Source organism: Ursus arctos, unplaced genomic scaffold (genome assembly GCF_023065955.2).
Source record: "Ursus arctos isolate Adak ecotype North America unplaced genomic scaffold, UrsArc2.0 scaffold_3, whole genome shotgun sequence".
NCBI lineage: Eukaryota > Metazoa > Chordata > Mammalia > Carnivora > Ursidae > Ursus > Ursus arctos.
Window position 1 is genome coordinate 48,253,676 of NW_026622985.1, and position 22,506 is coordinate 48,276,181.

Here is a 22,506-nt window from a genome sequence, read left to right on the forward strand (position 1 = left end):
TGAAAAACATATTTGAGTTTTCCAAGTATGAGAAACATATTTAGAATTATAATTTGCACATTTTATATATTCATACCTAAATGTGTTACTGCCTTGCTATTAATGTAGCGATCTAACCTTACACTGATAACTCAGAGGCTCTAGATTTAGAATCTTGTTTTTCTCGTATTTTCTAAGTACTTGGATTTTTTTCATTACTACCACTCAGCGTCCTCCAAAACAATGAAATTAATCTAGAAATTTTGATTGTATTGTCTAATCTTAACTAAGGGTAAGTTCTCTCCTAATGATGTTGTAATTCAGTAATCATTTACTGGTTCTAAGTTTGTCAAGAGAGGAAAAAGTTAATGAGAAAGCCTCACTATTAGAAAATACAACTAAACAAAGCAGGGTAGTCAGAAACTTTACTATCAAGTGCCTTCATATTGTTACTACTTTTTGAAGAGTTACTCTTTTTTAGATGGTAACACATTCACACACACACACACACTCACACACACACACACATTGCAGTCAAGCAGGAATTAACATAAATGTTAGCATGAAGGAGAAAACCAAATGGCAAAATTATGTGTGAAAAGGATCAGGAAAACCTTTAGCTTTGCTATCATCCTATAGAAGCATGTTTTAAACACCACTGAAGAAGCCACCTTCTAGCTTTCTGAGTCCTTGCCTTTGCTTGCTCAGAAGGAATTTGTAGATATGGGTGTATTTGGAGTTCCGTATGTTTCATTCATCTGGTGCTGTGACTACGAATTATGCCATACAGGAGCTCAACGCAATCTCCACTTAATTTCATTCATGCCTGGTCATAAGTACCCCATAAATATTTATTAACTATATATCATAACTGGAATAAAGTCCATATTTCAAAGATTTTCAGAGAATGGAAATGTAAACATTCAAATTCTAGGGACCAAAACCTCTGAAAAAAGACTAAGATAAAGGAACTGACAGATGAAGAAGGGGAGGCTGGAGAAGATTTCATAAGCTTGGGTACAAAATCCTGTCATTACAACTGTCTCATTTCCACTGAGAGTAAATTAAGAGGCTCTATTATATGTTATTCCAGATCTCAAGGAAAGGAATCTTGAAGTGATCTTTGACAGCCTTCTCATATTTATCTGCATCCAATCTAATACCTCCTTCAGATCATCAATAGTATAAAAATATCTAGTTTTTATACATATTGTTATTTTTTTCTGAGCATTCTTTTGCCATTATACACAGATTATTAAAAGTTATTATTTTTATGTATATTCTGACCATATCACTTTCAGTAAGCATTCTTGAATACTTATGATATATTGATGGAAAATAATTCGATCAGTTATCAAGGCACAAAAGTTATGAAGAAGAATAAGGTAAAGTTTTGTCATCAAAGAGTTACAATCCAGTGAGTGAGAGACACTTAACTAGATCTTCCAATACAGGGCCATGAGCAGCACTGAGCTCGTGGAGAAGGAGCATTCTCTTTCTTAAGTCCCTTTCAGCTGGGTTGAGAGATGGTAGAGTGAGGAAGGCTCAAGGAAGGTTTCTTGGCAGTGATAGGGCCTGAGCCTGGTCTGAAGGACTGAACAGGGTTTTGGCCAGATGAAGAGTGAATGTTTGGAAGAGAACAACAGAAGCAAAGGTCTCAATTTTCACATAGGTGTGAAAAATCATAGTTTGTGTGTATCTTCAGAATCTGTACTGTTGCCTTTTGTATTAGATCTAATTTTCTAGTAATGACTTTCTACTGCATGACTTTTTTCCTTTTACCAAAAAATCACTTTTTCAAGTGAGTTTTGCAGTCTGCTCTAGCCAAACAAACCTGTTTGACTCTTTAAAAAAAAAAAAAAAAAAAAAAATTCTGTCACAGCTTGCTGTATGAGAATTCTGCCACTATGGATTGTGAATATTAGTCTTCTGTTCCAAAATGCATTTCATAGTACCCAACACTGATCACTTACCCCATTTAAAATTACATTTCCTTCTGAACTCCTAGTGAGAATTGCACCCAGCACTTGTAAATCCAATACTTCCACAAATTCTCAGCAATAACATGTGGATTTTAATTAGTAGCATTTTTCTTTAAATTTTTTTCTATTATTTGAGGTTTTTTGTGTATTTTATAGTCTGTTAGTCCTTGGTTCCTTATTTAGAGGATAATCGTCAGGAGGACAGGAATCACATCTTTTCACCCCTGGAGGTACCTATAGAAAGGGTTGGTAGCAGGGGAGAGGTTTGAAGTGCATGGGAGCCTGGGAATCAAGAGTAGGCAGATTTAAGCAGGTAGGATTTGATCTTCAAGGCCCTAGGGAATCAGAGCTTGCATCAAAGGGAGCTTCTGAAGAAGACCTCCTCTTTCTTAGTCATGGACTTATACTGTAGTAAGTACTGTTGTTGACTACTCAGCAACAATGCCTTCCTCACTTCTACTCAGAAGAAGCCTGGTTTTACTCATGAATCCTTGTCACCAGATACCATGCAATTCAGGGAAAGATGAACTTATGCACAACTCCCGGGGAGCTGTTATTAGTCTAAGGCTAAACTAGTCAACCTACTCAACAGTGATTGGTTGAGGAATGGATACATGGCCCAGTTTTGGCCAGTGAGATTCAGAGCTGGCTTCATGGGCATTTAGCCTGTGCAGTCACATAGGTCCCACACGTAGAAGGGCCCTGTGCATGGTTTAATGCTCTTACTGTTGCTGCCTTTAAATTCTTATAAGTTTTGAACAAGAGGCCCACATTTATTTTGTGCTGGACCCTACAAATTATGCAGCCAGTCCTGATACAATTCAAGGTGCTAGTGATGTGAAAAGATACTTGCCAAGAAAGACTGATACTAACATCACCACAGGGTGAAAGAACTAAGGTTGTGGTTGAGAAGGAACTGAAGGGTGAGTCGAGGTAAAGGGAAAGAAAAATACAGTATGAGAGTGATCTCTTGTCATTTGGGACATAGAGTAGAAATCAGTACAGAGGAGGTTGTTTCAGACTTTGGCCAATAAATTAAAGTCAGTGTGTTTCCAAGTAACAAACTTTATAATGGCTGGAGAAATTAAAATTATGGGCTTCTGGCCTAGCAAACAATGCTAGATTTCCTTACAAACTATAAAATTGTACTCTTACTATTACTTTTCTCTGTTTTATAACCCAGTCTTTCATTTCAAGTGCTCTTATAGGACTCCAGGCCCTTTACTGGGTTCCCCATTTCCCTCTTTGGTGGGGAAAGTAGCCAGGACTCACCACACAATTTGGATCCCAGTGCAAAATGAAAATGTGTGAATGCTTCCATGTTAAAAAATTACCAGAATTCAGGAAGGTGACCACAGAGCATTGAACCGGGCATGGGGACTCTTCTATACATGGGGGACATTTGCAACTGTACAGGTTGCCTTTAAGGTAGCCTTTGTTTAACTGAAGAACCTCCTCTTCACATATGTCTCTGAGCATCACACAGGTGCCTCCTTTTAACTCTAGGAGGTGTTTGAATTTCAGCCTACCTCCTAGTACAGGTTGTGAAGGATTCTTTTGTGCTACAGTTTGGAACTACAGTATCAGAAAACTATGTAAATGTTGAGAAGCAGGATTTGTAGCATGTGGGAAACATTCAGGCAGGTTCCTTCCTAGATAGCCTTGTCCTGAGGCAGACAGTGAGGTGCTGACAGGCCTTATGTGAATTTCTCTTTGAGAACTGAGCCCCCCAGCTGAGGGTATGCAGGTGCTGGAGGCTGTGATTAGCATTGGCCCTTTGCCTGGCCACATGTATGAGCATATTTGGCAGCAGGACCATCCCTGTTGTCCTGTCCTTGTTTATGTTACTCATTTAACCGAGAAGAAAAGATCTTACAAGGCAACACGGCAGGGCAACCATTCCTCCTGACAGGTAATAAAGACCCCTCACAGGTCAGGTTCTGGTTTCATCTCAGGATGGTGGATGTATACAAGGATCAGCCATTTTTGAGATGACAGAAGAGATGGTCAAGAAGCTTCATGTTTGCACATGCTGTTCACTCTACTAACAAGTGTTTTGCCTCATCCCTATTAAGTTTTCTAGACTTAGCTCAGATGTTATCTCTTTTGGGAAGCCATGTATCCCTTCATTGTTATTCTAGATTAGGTACATTTCCTGTGTGTTTTCATAGCAGGGATTGTTTTTGCCGATGTTCTTTGTTTTTAATTGCTGAATCCTTTGCACAGTGTCTGACACATAGTAGACATTGTGCAAATGTTTATTGAATGAATGAATCAGCTAATCTGTCAATAGTTGCCACATTTAATTTTTCTTAGCCCATGTTGATTTTTTTTAACTAACTAAGGTAATTATACTCCTTGTCTAACCCATGCAGACAAGAGATTAAGAAGAATGGGCAAAATATATGTGAGCTCTTTTCTTCTGTCTTCCATAACCCATAATGATGAATCATTTCTAAATTAGAAAGAATATGAATTACTTGTGACCTACCATTTCTGTCACTAATCTTTGAGGTGACAGTTCTCAGAGCTGAAACTAATTGTTGGCTGATGACTGTAATCACCAATAAGTGATGCCAGGTAAGAGTTATCCCAGAGAAGGATACGTGATCCTCATATGTATGTTTCCTTTCCGAAAACCCATCCTAATAACTTAGAGATTCCATTGCGCTCTTCTTCCCTTCTTTTGCATTGCAAGGTGAGAAGCAAGGTTCCCAAATGCGTTTTTTCACACCAGTGGTGGCCCACGATAATGTTTTCACTTATTTTGAAGGGAGGAACCATGAAGTGAATTTTCCATAAAACTAAATTCATGTAGTTTGAAAGACTATAATTTTAAGCTCTGAAACATATAATGAATGATATTGATATTGATCTGTGAAACCCCAAAATATGAAAACCTCAAGTATAGAGCCATGGTTTCCTTTTATTTATTTAAAAATTTAGTAAGAAGAGTACTCCTTTTAAGTGTCAACCAGTTTTCTAGACCTCCTGAATGATAGTGATAATCATAGTATCTTTTGATTTGTGGATCAAGAAAAATATATATGTACACAAGGATTTGAGGATTCTTTAAAATTTTTGCTGCAGCCCTCCAGTGGTTTGCAGCTGATAAGTTGAAAAACACTAGTGTAGAGGATTTAAAAATGACAGGAACTTCAATATAATCCTCTCTGCCACTCACAAACCATGATGAGTAAGCCACTTAACTTTTCTGAGAAATTTCAAGAGGAATGGTATGGCATATCACCATCCTACTTTACTAAATTAGATCTACTGTGGCAACAAAATGGGAAATAAGAAGCAGAATCATAAACAAACAAAAAAAATAGTTGGTATTTTCCCTCTCCGCCCCCACTCTCATCTTTTCCCCACTCTAGGGATTCTTCCTTTGTTTGGTGGATTGAGGTCTTCTTAGAATTTCTTATTATGCCAATCACAGCAAAATGGTTACATAGGCCAGAATGAGGAAGGGACAGTATTGGTCATGTATGTTTTTTTTTTTTTTTTAAAGATTTTATTTATTTATGTGACAGAGAGACAGCCAGCGAGAGAGGGAACACAGCAGGGGGAGTGGGAGAGGAAGAAGCAGGCTCATAGCGGAAGAGCCTGATGTGGGACTCGATCCCGGATCACCAGGATCACGCCCTGAGCCGAAGGCAGACGCTTTAACGACTGCGCTACCCAGGCGCCCCGGTCATGTATGTTCTTGTCAAACAAATCCATGTTTCCAGCATATAAAACTTGTAGCTAAATCTCTATTTCTTAAAACACACACACACACACACACACACACACACACACACACACACACACTGAGTTATTTAGGTCAATGAGAAATGAATTTGTAGTCCTCTGAATTTACCCAGCTTTTGAGGCTGGTATGAAAAGGGATAGGATTTTCTCATTGCTGGAGAATATACCATGTGACCAGGTAATTGACTTAGGTAGTCAGTTATCCACTGGTTCAAGCACCACAATGATATAAGAAGTAATATGGGATGCCTGAGTGGCTCAAACTTAATTAAGCGTCTGCCTTCAGCTCAGGTCATGATCCCAGGATCCTGGAATCTGGGCATATCAGGCTCCTTTCTCAGTGGGGAGCCTGCTTCTCCCTCTGCCTGCCACTCCCCGTTTGTGCATGTGCTCTCTCTCTCTCTCTCTTTCTCTCTCTCACAAATAAAATCTTTAAAAAAAAGAAGAAGTAAATGATGTTACAAGCAAACAAAAGCAAGCTAATTTTATTGATTTCATTTCTACTCTAGTTCCAATGGAGATAACTGGTTAGTAAAGTAAAATACAGACACTGTTGATGTACCCACTAAGTAGATAATCAGAGGAGTACTATTCAGTTCTCTTGAGATTAAGAGATCTAGATAGTAATTAATGAAACAAAGCTATTAGAGTAAGACTTGTTCTAAAGAGTCAACCATTGTCTTTTTTTTAAGTGATAATGCCATTCTCAGCCATTTCCTCCCATCAGCCTAATCCCCTTTATCCTACCCCCTTAAGAAGGAGAAGGGGCATTTACATCAGACAAATCAGGAGAAAATCCAGATTGTTTCTAAACTGAAAGGAATTTGTATACATCTCTTCTTGTAAGGAAACTGTCCAATATCTTGACCTCATGGGGCTATGCACACCGATTAAAGAGTTGTTTCTCAGATTGCAACATGTGCTGCATGAATCATCTTACAAGCTTTACTTGCTGCTTGACTCCACACCCAAGTCTTCTCTCTTTTTGTTCCTTCTTATTTTATTTTGACTTTCTATCTTTTTTTTCTTATCTCTTTCTCTTTCCCTCTCTCCTCCATCTTCATCCTGTTGAGATCCAGGGGAGAAGAATAAGAGATAACCCACAATGTTGGAAAGGAACTTTTAATTCATAAGGATTTGGGGATTCATTTTAGTCAGAGAAGGAACATGGTCAAATCTGCATTTCAGAAGATTATTATGCCTGCAGTAAGGACAGGAGATTTAGCATGGCTTATTGTCAGACGTGAGCAGTTTAATCCAGAAATAGAACTGACTTGGCATGGTAATTAATTGGCATGGAGAAGATTAATGGATTTCTAGATTTCAGACTTGGACAGCTGAGTAGATGGTGGTGTCACTTCCTGTGATAGGGAACAGTACAGGAAAAAATAGTTTGAAAAGGAAAATGAAAAATGTTAGACGTAAGAAGAAATTTGGGGTGCCCGCTGGCTCAGTTGGTAGAGTATATGACTCTTGATTGTGCAGTGAGCTTGAACCCCAAGTTGGGCTTAGAGTTTACGTAAAGAAGAAGAAGAACTTTTGTTAATTAAAATGCTTGAAGTTAGGGGAGAAAGCAGCATCATCCTAAATATCAGTTTTTTACTGAGGGACATTAAAGTTATTGAGGGATATTAGATTAAATTATTTACACAATGCAAATCCTGTAAGCTGCTAGCAAATAAAAAAGTAACAATTACTGAGTGTTTTCAGTGTGCCAGGTATTGTTCTAAGTGCTCTTATTAATATAAATTAACTCATTTAATCTTCTTCTTTTTTTTTAAGATTTTATTTATTGGACAGAGAGAGACAGCGAGAGAGGGAACACAAGCAGGGGGAGTGGGAGAGGAAGAAGCAGGCTTCCTGCTGAGCAGGGAGCCTGATGCAGGCTCAATCCCATAACCCTGGGATCATGACCTGAGCCGAAGGCAGATGCTTAACAACTGTGCCACCCAGGCGCCCCTCATTTAATCTTCTTAACAACCCTATGAAGTAGTACTATTTTCATTTCCAGTTTACAGCGAGGTAAACTGAGGCACATATAGGTTAATTAACTTCCCCAAAGTTAGACAGTTAATAAGTGGATAAAGGCAACATCATAAATCAAGCAGTCTAGCTCCAGAGTCCATAGTCTTAACCATTATGTTATTCTATCTCACAAATAAATTCATTCTTTTTGCAATTTTTATGTATACTTTTTTCATTTCTTCAAAATATGACATGTTTAGGGAAAAAAACTATTTAACTGAAGATTTGGAGTTTTGGAAGTTCTGGTTAATTGGGGTTTAGTCAGTCAGCTCTAGAAGGGTAGTGCCAAATTATGAGGATCCATGGAGTTATGAATCTACTTTGGAGCCCCTTATAAACTTGCAAAATACATCTAATCACAGAAAAATTCAAGGATTGGCAGAATTTCAAATCCCTGCCCTGTTGAGTTTAAAACCCTGTTGTCAGGTGTAAGCTGCTATTTGTCATAGATTTTTTGGCTGAGACAGAGGCCTTGGCGTTGCAGCCCTGGGCCAGGCAGACCTTCGTTGAAGAAAAGCAGCATTAAACATTTTCCCACTATTAACCCCACCAACCTTTGCTTGCATCAGAGCCAGGTCAAACTTGTACATGTAGGTCTTTGAAAGTTGATATTGAACTTCTGATTAACCATTCTCTTGAAATGTTGAGATTCTGATTATTGTTTGGTGGAGCACTAATACTAGAATGTACCAAAACCAAAAGGAAAGTCTGCTCTTTGCTTAGAGATTTGTCTGGAATTTTTTTTTATTCCAACTGTATCTGTAATTATGATTTTTCTTTCACTCATGTTCTACTAAGGCAAAACTAATCAAACCATGAGAATAAATAAAACTATGCATGTTTCTGAGACTGAATACTCTTTAAGAATAGGAATGATTGTGATTATATAGTCAACTGTTAGCACCCAGATGAGCTTCATATATACATTTGATTCCATTCACTGACATAAGGTGTGTTTAGAAGGTCAAGTTCAGGAGAAGATCATTTGCTAGGTATTTATATATATTATGTCTAGTCCTCACACAACTCTGCAGTGCATAATTAGCATAATTAGTTTCCTCATCTTGTTCATTAATGAATTGAGGCTTAACAAGTTTAGGTCTCTTATTGAAGGTCTTTCCACACGTAAGCAGTAAAACCAAGATTTGAATTCTGATATGACTGTGCTATCAAAGCCCACTTTCTTTCTATTAAAGCATATGACCTTCCTGTTCCTCTTTTCACAGATAAGAACAGAGTTTCACCACATTTCCTACTCCCAGGTATCCCAGGATAGACACTAGACTAGACCTCTCCTAAAATATAATAGATTCTGCCTACATTAAAACAGACTATTTTAATACATTACTAGCCTTGCGGGAATATAAGGGAATAGGAAGAAAAAAAGGAATAAGTTGAAATTTAATAAAGTAACACAAACAGGGAGAGTATCCCTAGGTCAAATGACAATATCAGTGCATGAGAAAGCCTAAGGTCTGCATCAAAGTTGGGGATATGAATTTGATGGGTATCAAATAGGTTTTATCTTGGTCCGCTCCTATTTCTGAAGGAAGCAAATGCAATTTCTTTCTGGAGGAAAAATATCCCTAATTTAGACCCCAGTATATGCAGAGGTCAAGTTCAATAAAATATGAATTCAAATAAATAAATATATACATATTTAAATAACTGGATAAAATCAAGTACACAAGGGCACAAGCTACTAGGAAAAGTCAACAGAAAAGAGAAACAAGAGAATAATACACCTTATTTGTGGGGTTAAAATGGAGGAAGGGCACTATTTTCAAGTAATGATAATGGATTAAAAATACTCATGTACTTCCACTCCTCCATGGAACTCCACTAAGATAATAAAAAAGAGGGTTTTTGTTCTGTTTTTCAGACATATAGGAATAAAGAATGAAAAAGGAAATAATAGGAACCTGGAGAGCAGATGACCATCTGTTACTGTCTTAGCAGACCTGGAAAAAAAAAAAAAAAATCCCAAGCCAGTACTGGCAGGCATATCTCTTCCAGAGAGGGATACATTAGACCTATATGCCATAGAATTGCCAACCCACACACCTGATACTCTTCGTTTCATTTCATTTCATTTATCATTTCTTTTAATTCATCTTCCTTTCTTTTCTTCACCTCTACGTCCATCTTGAAAACAATAACACTTAAATTCATTTGCCCTTCTACCTTTGAATCTTCCTTAAAAATCTTACCTTTGTACTTTACCAATCTAATAGAATTTCAACCCTGTATATATTCTACAGAGAACTTTCTCCAACACTGGACCTAAATAAACAGGTCTGCTCGTGATTGTCCTGAATCATAGCAGTTTGGCCTCCTGTAAATTTATGATCACCAAGCTCAAATGGACCCATTATAATCCTGCTATGTTTCTCAAGTCATCTTGCTTTACCTCACAGACTGCTCTTCAAACTTCTGTCTCCTCAAGCCTCTATCCATCTTACCTTTACCTCCCCCCTTCATCACAGCAACAAACCTTAAACTGTAGCTACCAAACTACTATCCTGGAACAGTTCATTGCCATCAACATTTAATCATCCTAAAATACCCCTCATCTTAAAAAAAACAAAAGGAAACTCCATCTACCTCACTCCTTCAGCTTACCACCCATTTCTCTTCAACCCTTTAGGAACAAAGTCTTGAAAATTCTTTCTATCTAGTCATCCCCGTTTTCTTAGCTCCAGTCCCTGTCAGAACCTTTCTAATCTGGTTGCAATTTCACTATGGTCACCAGTGGCCTTTCTGCTGCCAGATTTAGAAAGGTGATTTTATTAAACTTTTTATTTTGAAATGATTTTAGATTTAGAGAAAAGTTGCAGGTATAATACAGAGTTCTCATATGACCTTTACCCAACTTCCCTGTATGTTGACATCTTGCATAACCATAGCACAATTACAGAAACTAAGAAATTAACAGTAATACAATTCTATTAACTAAACTGTAGACTCTCTTTAGAATCCACCAGTGTTTTCACTAATTTCCTTATTCTATTCTAGGATTCAGTCTACTACCCATTACCTTTAGTTGTTGTGTCTCAGTCTTCTCACATCTGTCAGTTCCTCAGTCTTTCCATACCTTTTATGACCTTGACACTTTGAGGAGTACTGGTCAGTTAGTTTGGTGAACATCTTACAGCTTGGTATTCTCTGATGTTTCCTCATGAGTAAAGTGAACATATGCATTTTGGACAAGATTACCACAGCAGTGAAGCAGTTGCTTAGTGCTTCAGATCCGTGGTACATAATGTCAGTATGTCCCATTATTAGTGAGGTTAACCTTGCTCACTTGATTAAGGAGCTGTCTAGTGTGATGTTACCATGTTTCCCTTTGGAATTAATAAATATGTTGGAAAGATAGTTTGCAATTATGCAAATATCCTGTTTCTTCTCCAAATTTGTCACTCATTTTAGCAGCCATTGGTGGATCTTACCTGCAAAAATTATTACTCTGGTATTCCAGTGCTGATTTTCTATTTTCCTTACTCTTTAGAAGTTATTATTTGGGAATTATCTGTAATGAGGAACTGTCCTTCTTCTTCCCATTATTATTTTTGTTGCTCAAGTTATTTTAGCTCTGGTCATTTGGAGCTCTTTCAGGCTGGCTCCTATGTCCTTTTGACATGGTTCTATCTTCTTGTGAGCACTTTCTTAGTTTCTGGCATCGCAAAATGTTCCAAGTTCACCTGGGTTTTTCCCTACCTGTATTAGTCTGGATTCTCCAGAGAGACATAATCTATACAACTAACAATAACTATAATAAATATAAATATAAATAAATACATATTATAAGGCAGTAGTTCATGCAGTTGTAATTGAGGCTGGGAATTCCAAAACCTTCATCTGGCAAGCTGGAGACCCAGAAAAGTAAATGGCATAGTTCCAGTCCAAGTACAAAGACCTGAGAACTAGGAAAACCAGTAGTTTAACTTCTACTCTAAGGCCAAAGACAAAAGAAGATTGATGTCCCAGCTTGAAGACTGTCAGTCAGAGAGAGAGAATTCTCCCTTATTCCGGCCTTCAGCTTACTGAATGAGCTTACCCACACTGGGGAGGGCAATTTGCTTTACTCAGACTACTGATTTTAGTGTTAGTCTCATCCAGAAACACCCTCACAGACATACTCAGAATAATGTTTAGCCAAATAATGTTTAACCAAATAGTTAAACCAAATGTTTTACTGGGTATGCTGTGGCCCAGTCAAATTGACAATAAAAATTAACCATCACAAGTCCACCTCTTGTCAACTTGGCACCATACACATCTCCTTAAACCATACTTAATCTCCATTTATAGACCATAGCAGAGTGATAGTTCTGCCTAACATGATACAACTTTCCTGACTACAACTGAAAACACACTAAGCACTTCACCAGGAGAGTAGCTACAGTTTCAAGTGATATTTGCTTTTCTCAATATCCCATATCTTAAATACTATGATTAAATTAACAATACTTAGGGGTGCCTGGGTGGCACAGCGGTTAAGCGTCTGCCTTCAGCTCAGGGCGTGATCCCGGCGTTATGGGATCGAGCCCCACATCAGGCTCCTCCACTATGAGCCTGCTTCTTCCTCTCCCACTCCCCCTGCTTATCTCTGTCAAATAAATATATAAAAAATCTTTTTAAAAAATTTAACAATACTTAAATACTATGATATAAAGTCGATGCATCTTATGTTACATAATAAAGGAGAAGGGAATGGAGGAAAACAAAGATACTTGTATTCAAATATATTCATAATAAATAAGGAGGATACACTCCTGACAGTTATATTCCTTGTTACTGTAATTCATCATGTGGCCATAGTTGGTTCATTTATAACTACCTTCTTCTATTACCTATTCTGTATTCCCTTTGCCTTCAGGAAGTAACTCAGCTGGCTATGGTCCCTTACCTGGTGGAATGATTCAAACCTTAATTCTTGAATTAGTAATCCTGCATAGATTGAGTTGTAGTTTTCCACTGACCTTAGTTACAGGTCATAGTGATAATAAAGTATGCCCAAAGGGATCTCCTTGTATTTCACACATTCTCTTCCTCACTTCCATTGTGGAGTAGCAAGCCAATTTTCCTTGATAATCAGTATTAATCATCCCAGCCAGCACAGTAATTCCTTTCTTTGCCTATTGATTCAAAAGCATGAGGAGTCCAAAGTAGCAAGGCAGAAGTTTTAACGTCCAGTTCAGTGGAATCGTTGTATCCCTGGTGGAAGCTTTCCTCCATTTGGAACGAAGACCTTTAAGGTAGCAGAGTGTAAGTTTTCAGGCACAGAAAGTAAAAATGTTGCCAGTGGGTGACTAGGTGTAATATTGAGTGGTGAACTCCCATTTCTACCCCTTGATTTGTGAACACATGAATCCTGGATATGGGAGAAACAGTACCATATTTTGGATGCTGATATAGAGCATATACATCCTTCTAGAGAAACTTGCCCTAGTCCTACAAGATATTACCACCTGGCTTGCACTGTAACTGAGTCTTCTAAAGGCCATTCCACTATTCTATCAAACCAGTTACTTTGAGTCTAATATCCATTATGCAACCATACCCACCTTGCCTTTCGCAGTTGAATGCTACCACTTCCCGCCTGCCACCTGGATCCAATTACTCCCACTGTACTTAGGTTTTCCAATTCAATGACCAAAGTTCCCACTGTAAGTTATGGTCTACAGAAATGAGCAATCACAAGGCTCTTCAGGAATTCCAGGACCCCCCTCACAAATTTTTTTCTTAGAGTCATGGTGAAAGTCATGTCTTCTGGACCTTTCCAGTATGAATAAGTAGGTCATAAAGGACAAATACACTCTAACAGTCCAATCTCCCTATTCTTTGAATCCATTCCTCTTCATTAAACCAAGGAAGATCTGACATTTCTAAATCACTCACTGAGAACCAGCTTTTTGTCCATGTTTTAGCCAACCAAATAGACTTTTGGAGTCCCTTCCCAACACCCCTGAATGCAACATTAAATGTAGAATCTCTGCTTATTGAGCCCAGCATTCTCTATTTAAATCCTTTTCACACTATATAATCTTCTTCTAAGTATACAATATGAATAAGTTATTTCAACCCTCTTTACTTCAGTTTTCTCATCTATAAAATAAAAAAAATGAAAGATTCTATCTCACAAGGTAGTTTTGAAATTATATGAAACAACATACACATTAGCATAAGCATATCATAGACATCCAGTAAATGTTTCATATCATTTTACTTATTGTTGTGTTTGTCCCAGACCATAGCTTCATAGTCATCTCTACATGTATAACTCCAAAAATGTATATCTTCAGATCAGACCTCAGGTCTGTTTATTAAAGTTCTAGCTTAGCATCTCTCCCTTGATACTACAAGGGCACATCTAGTCAACATATCCAAAGCCATTGTCATTATTCTTTTCCCAAACCTCAACCTCTTCCAGGTTTCTTGATCCAAGCACATGGCACCCTTATCCTTGTAGTTTTGCTAGACAGGAATCTAGGAATTAGTTTTCATGTTTTCTTTCCATTGCTGTCTTCATCAAGCCCATTATTCCATCCTGTTTGTCCTATCCCTTAAACAGTTCATTCATCTATCCATTTATGTTTGTTCCCATGGCCACTGTCCCAAATCAGGCTTTCTCCTGGACCATTTCTATAACCTACAAAGTGGTCTACCCACATCCACTCTTGCTTTCTCCACTTACTCTCTAAAAGTGCTGCCAGAGTAATTTTTTTTTTTTTTTTACAAAATAACTTAGTCTGCATACTTCCTTGTTTTAAACCAGAGGTCCACAAAGTTCTTCTGTACAACGTAGGATAGTAAATTTGTAAGGCTTTGCGTTGCAGCTGCTTAATCCTTCCATTGTAGCAAGGAAGTAGCCATAGCCAGTATGTAATGAACACAGTTGTATTTCAATAAAACTTTATTTACAAAAACAGGGCGTGGGACCAATTTGGTTTCTGAGAAATGAGAAATCTGAAACAGTGGTATCTGGATGGTATGTTGAAATAACAGACACCAGTTGTAAAAGCCACCCAAAATTCTGGCCTGGAAGGTGGAAGGAGAAATATTCAACATTGCTGCCGCCCGGTACACCAGGCAGTTGTGCTAAAGCCACGGCTGGTGACATGCATGAAGGCACCAAACCACCAGAAGGTGGGATTAGGGAAATGTGGAGAGTAAAATGTTAGGGATGGATAAAATATATTCAAGAAACAGAGAGAGAGTAGTCCTGAATGTTTCCACTCTGAATGTTTCTTCTACAGAGGTTTCATCAATTATTGAACATCGCGACTTCACAACTATTTATTTTGTGGTTAGTTACATACTTTAGTTTTGCTATCAATACTATTAGCTGAAAGGTGCTCAGAAACAAATGTGCATGTTAAAAAATGTAGTGCTCAATTGCTGTTTCCTAAGAAAGCTGATAATGACCATGAAACTTGCACAAAATGTTTGTTGATATTCATTATTCATCATGGGGACATAGTGATATCATGCGTAACATGAACACTAAAAACAGAATGCTGCTGACGGAGTGGCAGTGTCCACTTTAAAATATGCTATTATTAGAAGAAAAACAAAGAAAAAAAAATTAAGGCCAAAGGAGGCAGTTTAACAAGTGCAGTTGCAAAATGTGCAAGTATCGCTTTATGAAGCATGACTTTTTATTTGGATAAAATGACCATGCATCTACATTTTTTAAATAAATTTTCAATTTCAAGTATTCTTTTCAAGCTCCAAAGTGAGGTAATGGTGATGGGTAGTAAGGAGGGCACGTATTCCATGGTGCACTGGGTGTTATACGCAACTAATGAATCATCGAACTTTACATCAGCAACCAGGGATGTACTGTATGGTGACTAACATAATATAATTTAAAAAATTAAAATTAAAAAAAAATTAAAAATAAATAAATAAATAAATAAACAAAGTGAGTTAATAGTTGTTACATGTTGACCCACTGGAAGAATGTCTTGGTTCAATGATAGAGTGTCCTTAGATGCTTCAAACAGAAAAATCGGTTAATTCTAATAATGGTTTGATATTTTTCATTCAATTTATGGAATCAAAGTAGAGCTTTTAGAAATAAATATGCCAAAAATGAAATGTAGGCTATTATTGTAGATGCTATTGTAGATTATAGTGAAAATCTAACACTGACAATAGGATCGTTTGATTTTGTGTTAATATGCAAATTTAGGTTTTGGTGGAGCACAGCTTAGTCTTAATGAATAGAAATATATTTGGCATTAGTTATGGAGAACATAAATTCCTTAAATTTTTATAGATAATAAAAGTATAAGTTCAATAAAATTTTATTTAAAAATTTCTTTTAAAAAAACAGGCTCAACAGTCTAGCAATGGAAATTTAAACTGTTTTTCTCAAAATTTACAATACCTTTATATAAACACAGGATGAAATACAGGTAATTGAACAGTTAAAGGAAATACCAAGTTTTTGAAATACAGCTGATATTGATGAAAAAGAAAAAAAGACCTTCAGCATGGCAGTTCAAAATTTTGTAATCACAATTTCTTCTTTGGTGCCCATTATCAACCATACTTTAGAAATGTTTAAGATGATTATTCTACAATAATATTGAACTATTTTGTAAATGAGTTTCTGAATTTTATTCTATTTTTTCTGATCAGTTAGAATTCATTAATCAAAATAATCAATAAATGGAAACTACTATAGAAATTGTCCTTTGATCAGAAATAAAAGAAAACCAGAAAAACACATATAGGGAACAATGTTTTTGGACACTGGACAACAAATACTAAAGACGTATGATCCCAGCAAGAAACAAACAAGGAAAGAGAAAAAGAGGCCTACGGTTGCCTGAGGTTACTAATATGAGGCAATTTCCATGATTCAGCATAGGGAAGGAGAATTCAAATAGAATCCAGTGATTTTTCTGAGTTGAAGATTAAGTAATCAGAGTTTGGGGAGACTGAAGTGACTAGAATTTGTGGGGCAGAATATTTGAGGTTAAGTTGTTGCACAGAGAAAGAACTCTGTGTATCTGTATAGGAGTTTCTTTAAACCTTTGTCTTTACATGCATGAGGTAAAACTCCACAAGGCTGGGGAAATCAGCCGGTTAAATAATTCAGGGAGTTCACATAGGACTGGGAACAGTTTGCATCCTACTAGCCAGAGTGGAGAGACCTTGTAATACATAAGACAACATGTAGAGATATCCAAATGGTTTTCTCTTAGTTTTAGGACTAAATTAGCCTTATACTAAAACCTGCTCTGGGACCAATCTAACAAAAAGTACTAGCAAGCCTCAAAGGGATCACACTGATTGCAAGTAATTTAACTGCATGCCCAAATAAAGTCCAGCATCTTCAAAGAACACAACAAAATTCAATAACCAGATATGTTCAAATTAACGTCCACAAGCATGAAGTAAGAAAATATGACCTAGAAATATAAGACAAACTAATTAAATAGAAACTGACTCACAAACTCAAGGCATGATAGAATTAGCAGACAAGAATGTTAGTTATTCTTAATATGAAGAGGAAAGTTCAAGCATAATGTGGAGAAAAATGAAAAACCTAAAAAACATGCAAATGGAAGTTTTAGAGATAAAAAATACAGTATTTGAAATTTAAAAATTCTGTACTCTGGAAGGGTTAATGGTAGAGTATACACTGCAGAAGACAAAAACAAAACAAAACAAACAAAAAAATGAAGTTGAATAAGTAATAGAAGCTATTCAAGTAAAGAATAGAATACTGAAAAATAGTATATCAGTGGTATATTGGACAGCATCAATTAGCTAACATACCTTAATTAGAGTCCCAGAAAAGGTAGCAGTTGGGAAAATATTTAAAGAAATAGTGGGAGAAGATTTTATAATTTGATGAAAACTGCAAATCCACAGATCCAAGAAGCTCAATCAATCTCAAGCAGAATAAACATGAGTAAAATCACACTGAGGTGCATTATAATGAAAGCTTAAAGGAAGCCAGAGAAAAGAAAAATCATACTACATACAAAGAAACAAAAATAGAGATGATAAGATAAAGATAAGTGTTTTAAATCTCAGAAGTATTATGTTAAGTGAAAGAAGCCAGATATTAAAGATTACAGAGTATATGGTTTTATTTATATGAAATTCTAGAAAAGACGAATGTACAGTGGCAGAATTTCAGTGATTGTCAAGGGGCAAGAAGGAAGGTAAGAAATTGACTCCAAAGGGCCAAAAGGAGGTTTTAGGGATGAAGAAAATATTCTGTATTGAGATTGTGGTATTTGTTATATGTATAACCACACACATTTGTAAACGTTCATCATAACCTGCCCTTAGAATTGGTAAATTTTATTGACTGTAAACTATACTCAGTGAAGCTGATAAAAAATAGTTATGAAATGAAGCAAAAGTATCAGCTTTTGAAACTCTTAAAGAATTTCAGTTACAGAAACAGTGTTTCTCAAACTGAGGGCTTTGGGCAGGGGGGATGGGATAGACTGGTGATGGGTATTAAGGAGGGCACGTATTGCATGGTGCACTGGGTGTTATACACAAGTAATGAATCATGGAACTTTACATCAAAAACTAGGGATGTACTGTATGATGACTAACATAATATAATAAAAGAAGAGAAAAAAAGAAACAGTGTTTCTGATCAATTTAAAGAAAAACATTTAAATTAATCCCTACAAAAGCAAAGAAATAGATGAACAAGTTGAGGATGAACATGCAAACCATAGGATTTGATTTTGATAATCTATAATTGGGCTTTCAAAGATGTCTGTTTGTTGATAGAATCATTGATAAAATTCCTATTCTTAATGACATAAATTTATGTTCTGTTCTGGAATAGAATGAAACTGAGAAGTCATATGATTTTGCAGCATCTTAAAATTTTGTAGAATCATAAATGGGGAAAACTTTCTTGCTAAGTTTGGTTTACATATAATGTTTGCCAAAGAAAGGTACCTATGAAAGGAGGAAAAAGACATTGGTCATGAAAATATTTGTTATGAAATAGTCACTCATTTCAATATTTTAAAAATTAGAAGTGAAAATATTCCACATTTAGCAGAAATTACCACATAGCACCACACTTATGAAGACAGTATTTGTCAATCAAAAATACTATGGTCTCTTGAGAAGAGTAATTAAAGATGCCACAATTTCACATTTATTAACCATAAAATTCCACTTTGAAGTGCAGGCAATCTTATGAAAAAGTCTAAAATATTTAGACCGCACTGATAGAAAAAATACATTCTTCATAAAAATACCAGTGACATTCTATCAGTGAGAAATATGGCCAAAAAATTTATTAACCTGATTATTTACCAGCAATCATAATTCTGCTTATGTTATTTTCTAATGTTTAGATAATTAATATAAAGTGGTTAGTTTTTGTGCTTTGGCACACATGAATTATTCTATTTTTGGTTTTTAGAATGAATTTCAGTTGTGAAAGTAACTTTTGAATAGGACTATTTTGTATTTTATAGATCCACTGATAAAAACAATTTGTTGACCAATAAACATTTCAATGACATATAATTTTTATTTTTAGCCCCATTTTAAGCTTAAAATTGCCCTAACTTGGATGAAAAATTACCTGGTCACTATTGATATACCAACTTTCAGTACATTGTTATTTTTGCATATATACAGTACTTTGGAACCCAATAATGTTCTCCATTTAGCTTGAAAAATCTATCTTTAAAAACTATTAAGAAGGGGCGCCTGGCTGGCTCAGTCGTTAAGCATCTGCCTTCGGCGCAGGATGTGATTCCAGTGTCCTGAGACTGAGCCCCACATCAGGCTCCTCGACTGGGAGCCTGCTTCTTCCTCTCCCACTCCCCCTGCCTGTGTTCCCTCTCTTGCTGGCTGTCTCTCTCTCTCTGTCAAAAAATAAATTAAAATCTTTAAAAAAAACAAAAAACAAAACTATTAAGAAGCTCTGAACTCTGGAAAATCCATGAAGTGAGGTGTTTTGTTAGTGCCAGGTGTTAATAATCTCTGAAGTTGTTGGGGATTGGGAAAGATTTACTACCAGCTTGTCCTATGAGACCATGGTGTGTAATAACAAAAGACAATATTACTCAAATGGCAGGAACAAGTCTGAGAAGTGGCTCTTAGCCCCCAGAGTGATGAGGGAAGGGTGAGGTTTCTGGAACCAGGTGGCTTTCGAAGTATCAGAGGCTTTGGTTGGGAAAACTTTTGGCAGATGGGTCATTTTTAACACAGACTTTCATATGTCCGCAAATACTTATTTTTCCAAATTGCTCTTTACCAAGAACAGTGTGGTTTATGCTGAAGTCTGATTACACAGCATCTGCAAGATGTCCTCTCCTGGCTCATATCTGACCCAGTTAATACTCCATCTATGGCCTCCCCTCTAATTCTTTTTTTTTTTTTTAAGATTTTATTTATTCAACAGAGATAGAGATAGCCAGCAAGAGAAGGAACACAAGCAGGGGGAGTGGGAGAGGAAGAAGCAGGCTCATAGCAGAAGAGCCTGTTGTGGGGCTTGATCCCATAACGCCGGGATCACGCCCTGAGCCGAAGGCAGATGTTTAACCACTGTGCCACCCAGGCGCCCCCTCCCCTCTAATTCTTGACCGTCTGCATCCACTATCTAGTTTTTACCTTTATTTTATTTTATTTTTAAAGATTTTATTTATTTATTCGACAGGATAGAGACAGCCAGCGAGAGAGGGAACACAAGCAGGGGGAGTGGGAGAGGAAGAAGCAGGCTCATAGCAGAGGAGCCTGATGTGGGGCTCGATCCCATAACGCCGGGATCACGCCCTGAGCCGAAGGCGGACGCTTAACCGCTGTGCCACCCAGGCGCCCCTTTACCTTTATTTTAGATTCATTCTTTGCTTTGCCTTTTTCAGACAAAACAGAAATGCGAAATAGTGAAGGCTAAATAGTCAGAAAGGAAGGAAGGAAGGGAGAGAGGAAGGAAGGGATGGAGGAAGGGGGGGAAGGAAGGAAGGAAGAGGGAAGGAGGGAGGGAGAGGGAAAGGGAGAGAGGAAGGAAGGGAGAGGGAGGGAAGGAAGGAAGGAAGGAAGGAAGGAAGGAAGGAAGGAAGGAAGGAAGAGGGAGGGAGGGGGAAGGGAGAGAGGAAGGAAGGGGGAGGGAGGGAGGGGGAAGGGAGAGAGGAAGGAAGGGGGAGGGAGGGAGGGGGAAGGGAGAGAGGAAGGAAGGAAGGAGGGAGGGGGAAAGGGAGAGAGGAAGGAAGGGTGAGGGAGGGAAGGAAGGAAGGGAGGGAGGAAGGAAGGAATAGAAGAGAGAGAAAGTGAAAGAAAGGGAAGGAAGGAAGGAAGGAAGGAAGGAAGGAAGGAGAAAGAGAAAGAAAGAAAGAAAGAAAGAAAGAAAGAAAGAAAGAAAGAAAGAAAGAAAGAAAGAAAGAAAGGGAGAAAGAGATGGGGAGGGAGGAAGGAAGAAAGAGAAAAAAGAAAAGGAAAAAAGAAAAGAGAGGAGAAGAAAAGAAAAGATACAAGAAAGTGCTGAAAAGTGGGGAGATTTACATAGTGGGCAAAACAAATAAGGATAGGGGATATGACCAAAGGAGTGTGCATGTCCAGTTTTAATGGAAAACCCCTGTCTTTTGACAGTTTTATTGCTTTAGGAGAGCAACCCAGTAGTGACTGGTTACTAGTATCTTACTTTATAAATAGCAGCTCCTAAATACTCTAGCAGTAAACCTTGGTTCATTTCTCTTGTGTGCTAATAAGGGTATTATTCTCATGCCAACAGATCTGATTTTCTAGCACATATGTTTCTGAAAGAAAAAAAAACTACTCATCATATGAAAATATAACCCATAAATTTGGAGTTTGAATTGGCTGCATATTGCACAGTCTATGCTCTACCCACTTCCATTTTAATTATTCTCCTTTACAAATAGAGATAGTAGTCTATGAATGCATTATTAATGTAGAATATTTCCTTTGTTTTTATAGGCTTTGCCAGAGGCCATATTGAATTCAAAGTTTTTGGTTATTTCTGAGTCAGAAACCTCATACATTTGGATAAAAACCAAACTTCCAACATTTAATCTTAACTTAGCAGGATATTTTTTACACATTAAATTTTATTCAGAAAGGTCTTAGCTATTTAAAATCTTTCTTACTATTCACATACATAAAGGCTAAATGTTAAAGGATCACTGTCAGTCATTCCTCCTGAAAAATCATTATTAATGATTCATACCTTCTGTCCTGATTGTGTTTGGAGAGTAAGGATCTTTGTTTTGTCTATGGCCAACCAAGAGTTTTCTTCTTGAGGAAAAAGTACAATGCTTAAAAATTAAAGCCTGTGATTATTCTAGATGTGCTTTATTATCTAAAACTAGGTGTTTACTGACCTCCTTAAGGGTTTACAGACCCACAGAATAGTAAGATTTTCTTCCAAAACAAATTCATCCTAATATCCAAGAGCAAGACATAATGTGAGATCAGAAAAATCACAGTCTTTGAGAATTACAGCAGGGAGAGCCCTTTCATCATTAAGCCCACCACTATCATGTTATAAGTGTGGAAACTGTGCCCCAGAGTGATCCAAATGACTTCTCTGGGTCTAGTGTGTAGTCTCCAATCTGGAAATCTTGACTTTTAGTTCAGGGCTCCATCTTCAATGGACTTCTTACTCATGCTCTTCAATGAGCACTTGTTTCCAGTTTTATGATAGCTTCGTCGATGGCTTATTTGGTAAACAGGTGCTTGCAATAGTATAAGGTTATGAGAAATGAAGAGTAAAATGAACTGGTCTTTACATGGT

At 37.1% G+C, this 22,506-nt stretch overlaps 1 protein-coding gene across 1 annotated transcript in view; it reads left to right on the top strand.

The window, feature by feature from the left end:
- HDAC9 (histone deacetylase 9) overlaps positions 1-22,506 on the top strand; it is a 906,012-nt gene that overhangs the window by 854,329 nt on the left and 29,177 nt on the right. The gene's annotated exons all lie outside the window — the stretch shown is intronic.